This window comes from Agelaius phoeniceus, chromosome 6 (assembly GCF_051311805.1).
Source record: "Agelaius phoeniceus isolate bAgePho1 chromosome 6, bAgePho1.hap1, whole genome shotgun sequence".
NCBI lineage: Eukaryota > Metazoa > Chordata > Aves > Passeriformes > Icteridae > Agelaius > Agelaius phoeniceus.
Genome location: NC_135270.1, coordinates 1,103,758 through 1,115,129, shown reverse-complemented (window position 1 = coordinate 1,115,129; position 11,372 = coordinate 1,103,758). Strand labels below are relative to the sequence as shown.

The window sequence follows — 11,372 nt, the reverse complement described above, 5'->3', positions numbered from 1 at the left end:
AAATGGAAGATGCAAAACTGCTTTACATAGCTAACAGCGACACAAGCACCTCCAGCATCAGCTGAGAACACAGGGAAGTTCATCTTGATTTTGGCTTTAGGCAGAAACACTTGTAAGGTGTAATTCCCAATTGCCAGTTTAAGCCAAGAGAGCTGAGCCTGGGTGCCATGCAACCCTGAGTCTCCCCAGTGGAAAACCACACTCTACAGCTTTCATCAAGGATAGAAATGTTATTCTGGAAGAAAACAGGATAACTGCTCCTTTCACAATGAGAAAATATCCATTACCTCAGAGTTTCACATGTGAATAATCTGGTTCAGAGCTCATTAACTTGGAGAAAAAAAAATCAACCTCGCTGCAGTGATCTCCAGAAGGCCAAAGTAACAAAGGGAATGGGGGAATGAGATTGGTGGAGGGGCAGGGATAAAGTGTGAGTGTCTAGGATAAGACAAGAAATGGCATATAATACAGAACTGAAAAAAATTTCATCTTAGTTTCTTCAAATTTCTTGTATGTCATGCAGTGTTATTACTTTTGGATAGTTTGGAGTTTATTTTCCCACCAGGCAGCCAAATGTAACTACTGTTATTAATACAAATGTCAATAACAGTTACACAGCAGTGGGAAAATACAGTTCATTCAGCATTTCATTATGGAGGTGTATTAAATGCCTCTGCAAGCCTGTCTGTCTGGTAAAGTAATCAGTGGGAGTTTTATCAAGGCTGCACATAGGCCTACCAGGAGGATTTATGGGAGCCACACGTTTCAAATTTTTGTGGATTATTCTAGAAATGTCCCTCTTGTCCAAAGCTATATTTAAAATGTGGAGCTTTCAAACCTAATTCTGTATTTCATTAACCAGGTCCAAAATGGTATTTTAGAAGTCCCATCTCAGAGAAAGTTCTCACTAAGCATTACTGGTGGGATAGGAGGGGACCCTGAGCCACCTGTGTGCGTGAAGCAGAACCTGCCCTGAGTGGCACAAGCTGCCCCTGGCTGGGGAACAGCACACAGCCTTTCTGTGGGGTTTGTGCCAATGTCCTTCCACTTTGTAATGACTTTATAATACAAGGGACAACACAGACTTGAACAGAGCTATGAGGTGGTGGGCTTTTGCATGGAATTGGGTATTCAGTTTGGGTTTTTTACAGAAACTCTTTTTTCCCATCGTACCTATAAGCGATTTGAATGCTTCTGCTCCTTCCATACTTCAGGTGTACTAATCTGCACCAAATCCTTTCTTTGATTTACAGATTCAGCCAGTGATTCTCTACACAAGCCCAAGGTCCTTTTTAGAGAAAGCCACTTTCAGACCTGTGTGCAATTTACCCTACTCTATCTCCATGTATCTTGGCAGAAACCTCCCAGACCCTGATGTGTACACGTTATCTGTTGCCTTCCTTAGACAGGAGAGAGGAGGAGAGAACCAACTGAAAATAGATTTCAAGAGGGGGAAATGTAATTTATGTCACCTGCATGACAATTTAATTGTAATTGAGGTCTATAGGTTTTTGTGTGATAGCAGAGATTTAAAGCTTGATGCAACTCAACAATGAAGGCAAGGCTTTAATAAGGCAGCATTAAGCTGGGAATTGAACAGAATCAATACTGAGAATTAGCAAGAAAAGATTATAAAAGACATTTCAGTATTCAAGGAAAAAACAGTTTTTGCATTTGATCATTTATGCAGCATACCATGGCTGTGTTTTGCCTTATTTTGGTGTTCAGAAGTGCAGCAGAACCACAAAATCAGGGAACTCAAGCAAACAGGAAAGCTTTTGGCTTTTTTATGGTTAAAATGCATGGGTAGAAACACAGCTCCATTCCAGAAATCCCATTTGCTGAAATGGAAACCAGGCAATTGAGACTATTGCAAACTGCATCAGAGATTAAACCAGCCTGCAACAAAGGAACCTTCATTCCAAATCCAGCAAATCCTCACCTTGTCTCTAACTGTAAAGGTTTTCACAGTAGATGGACACTGGAATGTTCTATAACTTCTGTTACCCCGCAGGAGCAATGCAACAAGGTCAGTGTTTAACACAAACTCCTCTTTTTCTTTTTCTTCTTCTTTTTGCCCCAATCTCTACAGGGAGGTCCTATCCAGAACCGAAAATCCAAGCGCTGCCTGGAATTGCAGGAGAACAATGAAAATGAATTTGGATTTCAAGTGGTCCTTCAGAAGTGCACTGGACAACGCTGGTCCATAACAAATGTCCTGAGAAGCTTGTCATTATAGCAGACTAAATTTTGTACCCATTTCTTTTGCTACTGTGTAGCAAGTACTGCATTGTCGCCTGCTGTACTGTATCCCTCCCGCTCCCCGTCCCCCCAGCTCCTTCTCTCCCCTTTTTGTCTCTGATTTGATTTTGTGAGTGTGTGGAAATAGGGTTTGTGGGCTGGAAATAAGAAGTTTTTATTTCACCATGATGTTTTCACGACATTTATAGAGATGCTGAATGACAGGTGACGGGTAGGCTATCCTAAAATATTTTACAACTGTAACTATTAAGCAAATGGAGAATATTTATATCTCAAACTTTTATTGAATAAAAAAGCCCAAACACTATTACTGGGTAGGTGTCTCCATGGAAATCAATTTGGAAGCTAAGTGCTGGTTTCATTGCTTCATTAACCCAAGCCTGATCCTGGCATGTTGCTGCAGAGCATCAGAATTCTGCAGACTTTGGATAAAGAGTTCTACCTGCACACCAGCAGCTACAGCAAGGGAGGATTTTCTCCAGTCTCCCTCCAGAGCTCTGTCTAGGCCACGGTAGGTACCGGTGTGCAAATACAGGGGAAAGGTCTGGGGTGTGGAGGTGTTATGTCCCCAAGTATTTTTCCTCTCCAGTACCACTTAATAAAACCCCAGAGAAAGCTCCAGGGCTCAAGTGAGGCAGGGAAGAGAATTTATTAAAAAGAAGGGAAAAAATATCCCAAGAGAAAAGCAGCAGCTACTGGAAGAAAAGTAAAATATAAACCCTGACATTTCACAGTGGGCTGGCCTCCATTTCAGTGGCTGAACCTTCCTTCCAATTCTTCATTGTTCTTACAAGTCTTTTTTTTTTTAATGCAGTTGTTCCCTGGGTGCTGCAGACTTGGGTAAAAGTGGCTCCATCCAAGAGAAAAAGGGATGAATTCACTCTGCTTTTCTTCCTGCCTTGAAGGAGGTGTGAATGCAATTCCACATCTCTTCATCTCTGCTCAGACTGGCGAGGAGAGGAAATTTGATGAGGTAAACCAGAGCACTGGGATTACTAGAGTTCATTTCCAGCAGCTTTTATTTGTATGTAAATTCCCCCGTATTTTGATCAGTTTTTCTTGACAATAACAGTACACCTACCACATCTACCAGCTGATAAGGAGATACTGACAATTAAAGGAAATAGAACATTGCAAGAAACCCCAAGCCGCCTTCCTACAGTACTTGCTTAAATATTTATGGACAGCAAATATCTTGTCAGGCATCATCCCTCGTGCCAGGATATCACCTAGGGTGCTTTCCCAAGGTCTCCCACTGTGTGTTCTCTCACCACATTTGCACCTGGGGCAAGCCACCAGCACCAAGGAGGAAAAAGTTGTGCTGGTGATGTGAGGAGAGCCTGCAGAGTATCTCCACATCCTCAGGGAAAAGCTGTTAGGGCTTGGTTGCTATCAGAGACCCTGGGTAATACTTTTGAAGATGGGCTGTTCAGAAGGGATCCAGCTTCCAGGAATTTATTCATTGATCTGTTTATATACTTATTTTTACAAAGCTACCGGTTTCAGGAGCACAGATGACTGACACCATACCCAGTCATTCCCAGCTGGAACTCTGACAGGAGAATTCCTGATTATCCTTGCCTGCCTGATCTTTCCAGGCTGGCCAACATCTGCTGGGAGTGACTGTGCAGGGCATGGTTTAGGATTGTCCTCTTTTGCTGGGGAAGGTTCTTTGGCTTCATCTTTCTGAAGGACCAGAATTTCATCCTCCAACACCATGTGTCTTTTTCTCTGTCTTTTATAAACAGAAGTTAATCAGTCAAAACTAATCACTGAGCCTTTTTGTGTATGGTAATCAAGAGGTAGTTGCAAAAATTATAATTAAGCAAGTAGCTGTCATATGTCATTTTATACTGGGTAGCACTGAATACTTATTTAGCTGGAGATATAAAGGGAAACAGATTTTAGAAGGTCACACTTACATTTTACAATCAATGTAAAAATGTGTCTGTAAGCATCATTTTGTTTGCAGACCTAAATTATGTGTATTTGTGTGTGTGTATCTCTACATCATCAAATACATGTAAATTTATATGTAAAACATCAGCATGCATGTACACAGACAGCTCACTGGCCAACCACAACAGAAGCAAAATTACATTAAAGTGCACTTTCTCCAACTAGAGCCTTTTGAGACGTGCAGATAAGACACCAAAATGTCAGTTTTGGTTCACAATTACATCACTGCTACACAGATCACCTTCAGCACTGCAGCTATTTTTAATGCTGACAAAAAACGCAGAACACATGATCCTTTTTCAACATTTTTTCAAGTGCATGTTGGAAGTTTTCCACAATAACTTCTCCAACCAGAATACAAAATAGCTGTGTTCACGCAGAGGCTCTGGAGGCAATTAGCAAGGCTTTTATCTAACAGTGCATTTTCTACTGATTTTCTAAACTTTCCCCCTGCTGCACACCTTGCTTTAAAAATACTTAAAAGTGCAAAAGTTGAGTCTCAGGTCTGTCCTTCATGGCTACATTTTGACAGCAAAGCAGTGTATTGTTGTTTACTGGCTAAGATGAGCTTTGCATTGTCACATGAAATGACAGTTTTACCTGAATTCAGTCTTGTTCTGAACAGTCTGAGGGGATTTTTGTGATAAACCAGCTGAAAACTGTTTAGCACTACAAAAACATACTTTTCATGATAATATATTGTTTCCAGTGAAGTCGTCTCATTTGAGGTGCATATATGATAGGATAGTTTTTCAATTGAAGAATATAATCTTAGGATATGAAAACAACAAATATATATTAGTTCAAAAGGCCAAAGGTGCATGAAATTTTAATTCCAATTTTAAAAGGAAAGAAACTGAGTAGTCTAAATAAACTAGACCACAGTTTAGAAGGTGGTGACTGCTCAGGCCTAAAAGTATGAAGAGTTCAGCCTTTAAACTCTGCTGACATTCTTGATCAGAAGTCTGTGTGGGTGGCAGTTTTGGGGTTTCTTTAATCAACAATAGCAGGCAAACATTTTAACATAGAGACTCTTTCTTACTCCTAGAGAACCAAAGCTCCTGTAAGCACACACAAAGAATGGTGTGAGCCCCAGCTTGTCATTTGGACTGATAGTCCCTTAGCTTCTCTCATTGCTAAAATCACTTGATTTCAGTGTTTTATTTCCCCATCTGCTCTAGAAGTGGCATACCAACAGCTAACCTCAGGAAGATCTGCCCATTTTCTGCAAACACAGATAGTAAAGAACCATATTTAAGTGCCCATAAATGCCAGTTATTCTCATAGCAGTTAGGAATATTTTGCTGCAGATGACAAGAGCACTCATTCAAATTCAAAACAAGCCACCAAAGGTTACATTCTTATTTTCAGCATCTGTTAATAAGGGTTTTCTGTGCATCATATTTTTGTGATTTACCATTATTTTATAGTTTTCTGTATTCTCCTAGACATTGTTCAGCTGTTAACACAAGAAGTATCACTTGAGTTAAATGCTCTGGAAATGCTCACAATTAAAGAGGAGATTCTAAAAATATGTCCCAAACTTGTGGACAGATCACCTTGAATAAGCACTGACAACCACAAAAAGCATCCTGTTGCACAAAAAGGACCTTGCCACCAATATTGGATGCTGAGACCTTTCTAAACAGTAGAAAAAGTACAACACAAGCAGTGCAAAGACAAGAATCAAAAGCTGTGCATGGGCAGCACTTTCCAGAACAGGTCTCGTGCTTTAGGCATTTTTGCTGACCATATCTCATCAGATCTGGCAGCCATTCAGAGAGAGCTTCTTTTATTAAGAGATGAAGAAAGATCATCACACTAAAGAAGTGAATTGCCTTGACTTTTAGTGTGCCTAACGTGCTTTGCTATTGAACACCTTTTACCTGGGCATGCATTGCAGGAGGGAAAAAAATACCACAAAACCACCAAACCTGTATCAAAGCTAGCTTTACATTTCTGGCAGGCATCACTTTCCTAATCTGCCTCACTTTCCTGTTCTTAGAAATCAGAGTCCAAAGTTCAATTGAATATCTTGGAAGGCACATTGGGTATGTGTGAGGTAGCTAATCCTTCTGCCTGCAGCTGAATGCAATGTGTACCACCTCCATTTTTCTAACCTGTGTGTATTGTGCCTAGGCACTTCAATGTTAGATTTCTGTGTATTTAGCAATGAACAAAGTTAAACCCCTCTCTTACACCCAATTTTTTTAGCAGAGAGACAGGAACATTCAAAGTGTCAGTTCAGGCTTGAACCAGTTCATATTTAAATCATTTTATTGTTCCGCAGCATGACTTCCTCTACTTGGTCTCACAATCACAACTCCTGTCAAGGATGGCAAATTTAAATGATTCTTCTTGAGAGTAAAGCTTTCAGATATTAAACCCTTGACTGAATTTTCCTAGGAGAGATTGAATCACTTGGAGATTTCATCATCTGGGGAAGGGCTTGGGGGAAGCGCTGCGCTGCTGTCCAGGGCAGTCGGACTCGTTCTGAGCCTTCTTTGGGGGTCAGGGAAAGGCGGGGTGAAGACTCGGGGCTCTGATGCCGTTGGGGGCAGCCCAAGGTGCCCAGGAGAGGGAGCCCCACGGCGGTGCAGGAGCAGGTGGGGGGCGGGCGGGGGTCACGCTGGGTGCCGTCCCCCAGAGGGACCCAAAGCTGCCACCAAATGCACAGGGAAATTGCATTCCAATGTCTTGGAACAGAGGCTCATCGGAAGTTCTCTCAGCTATCCAAGGCACGGAGCCCTGGAGCCAAGGCAGCCTGAGCTGCTGCGTGCTTGCTGTGAGCCTTGAGGTGAGCGCGCATCATTGCGGGCTCGGGATCGATTGAAATGCGCTAAGGAAACCAGCTCTGGGGAGGGAGGGAGGGAGGCAGGGAAATGCTCTCTTAACATGTGCCAATGCTTCTGTCAAACTCATCAGGGCAGGACAGCGTTCAGACTGAAAGTGTAAGAAGATGTGGAGTGAGACAGAGAACCTGACAGGAGCACCGGACTCACAAGTGCACGAATTTTGCTTTTGGCTTGGATTGAAACTCAGAAGTTGTAAGGAATTTGGAAAGGAGAAGGGACGTTTCAGAAGGAGAAGAAGAAAAAGAAGTTGTTGGTTTTTTTTACAGCCCTGGCAAAATCTTTGGTTCTAGCTAATAAAGGAAGTTAGTTGAAATAAAAAAAAGAAAAAAACATGGGTTTTTCTCCTTCATTGTTGTATTTGTTGGTGGTAGATGGTGTGTTGTTTTATTTCTTGGTCTTATTAACTCTGTGTAAATAGTTTTTTGAGTGAAGCTAACTTTCTGGACAGGTTGGTTTGTATTTGAGGTAGGATTAATTTCAAGAGGTTTCTTTCCTAGACTTCTGATAGGTATTCCTGGGATTTTGGTTTTATTTACTGCATGTATCAACAGAGAGATTTGGTAGGGCCAGCTGGGCTGCTGAAGTTCTGGGTGTTAATTTATGAGATGGCTTTTGTTAAACACAGATTAATTAAGTAAGTTAACAGCAAATTACCCAATTTATCTAGGTATGCTACCTAAACACAATGCTTTATGTCTTACCATTTTTCTGTTGTTCTGCTCCAAGTAGTTGTGTCAAAAAAGAAAGCGCTGTTATTTTTCTGAAGAGCTTTCTTCTATAACAAGACCTTTACTCCCTTTGGATTTGAATCAGAGGAGCCAAACAGCTGCAGCTGCTCTGAGGACTTTTATATTCAGTGGGATTAGCCCCCTCCCTTTTCCCAGGCATCATGGGAATGGGAGGCGGGCACCATCAGGGGTATATTAACCCCAGCCTTTGCTGAGGGGTTTCATTCCCTCTCTGGGGTGTGCTGGGGTGAGGGCTCTCCTGTCATTTCAGTGACGAGGCTCTTTCAGCTTATCTCAGCTTGCTTTCAGCAGGTGTTTCTGGGCATCTAAAGCAATAGAGGCTTGGAAGATCCTGTGAAGAAAATGGCATGGAATACAGGGAGTATTTAAGGTGACAATGTCAGATTTTGTGTTTAGGGGTGATAAAGTGCATTTGCAATTTCTGGTTTTGTTCTTGTTTTGTGTTTTTATTGTTTTTAGGAGGTGCACAGCTTCCAGAGATCCCAGGTTGTGTCCAGCACAGCACTTCTTTCAGCAGATTGATCATGTCACAGGAGGCATCTGCCCAGTGTCAAAAATTATGTTTGAGATGGAGGCTTCAGGTGAGTTGAGGGTTATGACTGGGAGAGGGAGGGTGAGCAGGTGTCCAGTTAGGAGTTATTGGGGGGCAGGGGGGTTTGCAGGCAGCAGGGTGAGAAAGGGTGTTTATTTGAGGGCCCCCCACACAGGGCTTTTCAGAAGCACAGCAGAGGCATTCCCATGTCTTCCTCACACAAGGTCCACTGCACTCACAGGAATGCCATTGAACTTTGCTTTTCTCTAACCCAGGTGTCACTCATAATAATGCCCACAGCCTTGGAATCAGGATGAAGGTGGAGCCTGAAGGAGCCAGGCACACTCAGGAGAGGGCAAGTAGCTGACTTGCTGGGATTTGGCCCACATAACTCTGAACTCATACTTTGGTTTTGGTTTTCTTTATTGTAGCTGACCGAGAGGCTAACAGGCGATCACAGGGCCCTCCGAGGCAGACTCATTTCAGGTGCAACGTGGATTCACATCACTGATCATCCAAAAGATAAGTCTGGGTCACGGCCTGGAGAAGGGAGAGCAGCGGGTTGGGAGTTCCTGGGACAGATTGAAAAATTAGCAGAGGGAAAAGCAATCTTCTCCAAGGGGCCTCTTAGGACAGCTAAGGGGAGAGACTCCACATTTGATGGCAGCGTGCAGGCGGGCAGGGCAGAGCAGTTCCGGTCCACGTCGTGTTGTCGGGTGTACCGTGTTACCTACTGTGTCTTTGGGGTCCCTTTTGCCTTTTCCCCTCGAGGCCCTCACCACAAGCATAATGTGTCGTGTTTAACGTCCCCCCGTTGGTCACGTTCTGTGTCACGGGTGTCTGCACATATTTGTGCCGGAGCTGCTCTGCCCTGCCGCAGAGGCTGCTGCAACAGGACAAGGCTCAGGGACACGCAGTTTGTGGGGTGTGGCCGGACTCTAGATGATATTCCTAGATAGACAGAAGATGTTTGGAGCTGTGAAGATATCTTGCAGCCCTTTGACGTTTGTCCTCGCTTTCTTTCAGATGCAGAAGGATAAAATCCAGGGCAAAATCCATCCGCCCATCCCGAGTGAGGAGGTTCCCCTGAGCAGGTCAGTCACCGTTTGTCTCTGCAGGGGGAGTGTCAAGTGTGACTCTGTTACAGCTCTTTTCTTTTTCTTTTTAGGAAGCTGGACATCAGCAGGCAAGGTGAGATGGGCAAGGTGAGCATTGAGTAGCGTACAGAAGCAGTTAGTTGTTATTGCTCCAGTCTCACTTTGCGGTGCAGCTCTAAGCATCCGTTCCTGTTTCTGCGCTTCAGGCAATCCACTCGGAGTACGCCAAGCCCCAGTCACCAACCGGCCGACGCGCTGGGTTTGCCGCTCTCCCGAGCCCTGGGGAAGAATCCCGGGACTCGGCAATGAAGCCTCTGCCTTTTCTGTTTAAAGGTGTCACCAGGGCAGCCTTCAGCAATGGCCGAGGAGTTGCGGTGAGTCAGGGAAGTAGGGAGGAGGAGCGAGGCTCCGCTCAGGTTTCAGCAGCGCCACATCCCCTCGTCTCCTCTTAGCCCAGGCGTGCCCCACGACGATGGCGTCAGCCTCCGAGTGCGGCTGAAGCGTGCGGCCCCAGGAGCCGGGCATTCTTGGGAAAAGAGTGAGTGGCAGAATTGTTGGGTTTTGGCCAATGTGCTGCTGAGGTTATGCATTGATATTTTGTTTACTTTATTGGAGCAGATGAAGAAACAACAGGAAGTTGTTGAACAAGAGTGCCAGCAGGACCTTCCCAGCTGTCGAGGCAGCCTTCCTTTGCACCTGACACAGACCGGCATCCCCAGATGTCTGAGAGATAAGTAGAGGGCCACGACCCACAGAGGGGATGAAACCAGGGCGCAGGGCAGGGACCCACCGGGAGGGGTTTTTGAGTCCACTTTGGAGACGGGGGTGTGCACGAAGCGGCCCCTTAGGCCTGGGGGGGAAATAAAAGCAAAGTCTCACTTTTGATCACAGTGCTGAGGTGCGCAGGGCAGAGCAGTGCCGGTGTGTACTGTGTCATTTGTCTATTGTGTGTTCTGTGTGGTTGGATGTGTCATGTCCTTTACCTTAGGCCTTTGAGGAGCCTAGCAGAAACCCTGGCATCATTGTTAGCATCTGTAATCTCTGCATTCCTTGGCCTGGTACCCAGGCCATTGACCTTTTGACTCGGGAGCTCAGACAGGCATCAGAATTGCATCTCTCTTTGGAAGCATCCAGTCAGGTGGCTTTTCAGGTCTTGTTCTGAGCTGCACGGACAGCCGTGCTCCTCAGTGCTCCGTTATGACGGATTAGGCTTTGTAAGAATGCGAGGTTAGGGAGAGGATTCTGACCGTAGGATTCCTGGGTGTCCATCTTTGCAGTTCTTGGAATAAATCTTTCAGCCAGCATCTTCCTCCAGGGTTCTCTGAGCCTCATCAGTTTGCCATCAGTCTCACCTCGGTCATCTCCTTTTGCATTCTCTGAGTCCTTGCAGCCACTTTCCTTGCCAGGAGCTTTCTGTTCCTGTTGTGTCCCCCCTGTCTGTCATGTCCTGTCCCGTGTCACGGGTGTCAGCACACACATTTGTGCCGGAGCTGCTCTGCCCTGCCGCATAGCCTGGTGCAGTAGGAGAAGTCCCTGGGAGTTTGTAATGTGGGGTGTAGTGGGACTCTAGATGGGATTTGTAGATGGACACCAGACGTCTGGAGCTCCTAAGTTATCCTGCAACAGTTTGAGTTTTGTCCTAACTTTTTTTTCAGATTCAGATGGATTAAATGTGTGCCAGAGGGCCCCATCCCGAGTGAGGGGTTTCCCCCGTGCAGGTGAGGCACCGTTTGTCTCTGCAGCAGAAGTGTATATGGTGACTCTGTTACAGCACTGTTCTTTGTCTTTTTAGGAAGTAAATGTGGATACCAGCAGTCAAGGTGAGCAGTGGAGAGAAGTAGTTGTTATTGCTCAGGTCTCAATTTCTGGTGCAGCTCTAAGCTTCCATTCTCGTTTGTGTACTTTAGGCAATCCACTC

The 11,372-nt window shown here is 44.7% G+C and overlaps 1 long non-coding RNA gene across 1 annotated transcript; it reads left to right on the top strand.

Annotated features, from left to right (window-relative positions):
• Positions 1-9,524: 9,524 nt before the first annotated feature.
• Positions 9,525-11,167, top strand: LOC143694203 (uncharacterized). Its single transcript, XR_013182555.1, has 4 exons — positions 9,525-9,548; positions 9,788-9,828; positions 9,907-9,992; positions 10,073-11,167. It is a non-coding gene; the product is annotated as an uncharacterized LOC143694203 (long non-coding RNA).
• The last annotated feature ends 205 nt before the right edge of the window (positions 11,168-11,372 follow it).